The following is a 340-nucleotide window of genomic DNA, read 5'->3' on the forward strand; positions in this document are numbered from 1 at the left end:
ATATATATATATATATATATATATATATATATATATATATATATATGGCAATGTCTCTAACATATATTTGCCTCTTGGTTGTAATGATCCCAAAATACACAGAGATGTTGATGCATGTGTTTTGTGATATGTGAATGTAAAGTGCAGTAGTGCCACGTTGGTTGTTTTTAAGTTGTTAAGCTGCTTTCGAACAAAATTGTCGCCGTTGCATGGAGTATTGTTTTCTGTAAGACAAATCAAAACGTGACGGCAGTGAAGCGCTTCACACAAAGAAATTTTGACTCAAACAGCAGTGCACTAAAATCTAGTTTACGTGATTGAAAGAATGCATGTATCCTAT

This window comes from Symphodus melops (genome assembly GCF_947650265.1).
Source record: "Symphodus melops genome assembly, chromosome: 19".
Lineage (NCBI taxonomy): Eukaryota > Metazoa > Chordata > Actinopteri > Labriformes > Labridae > Symphodus > Symphodus melops.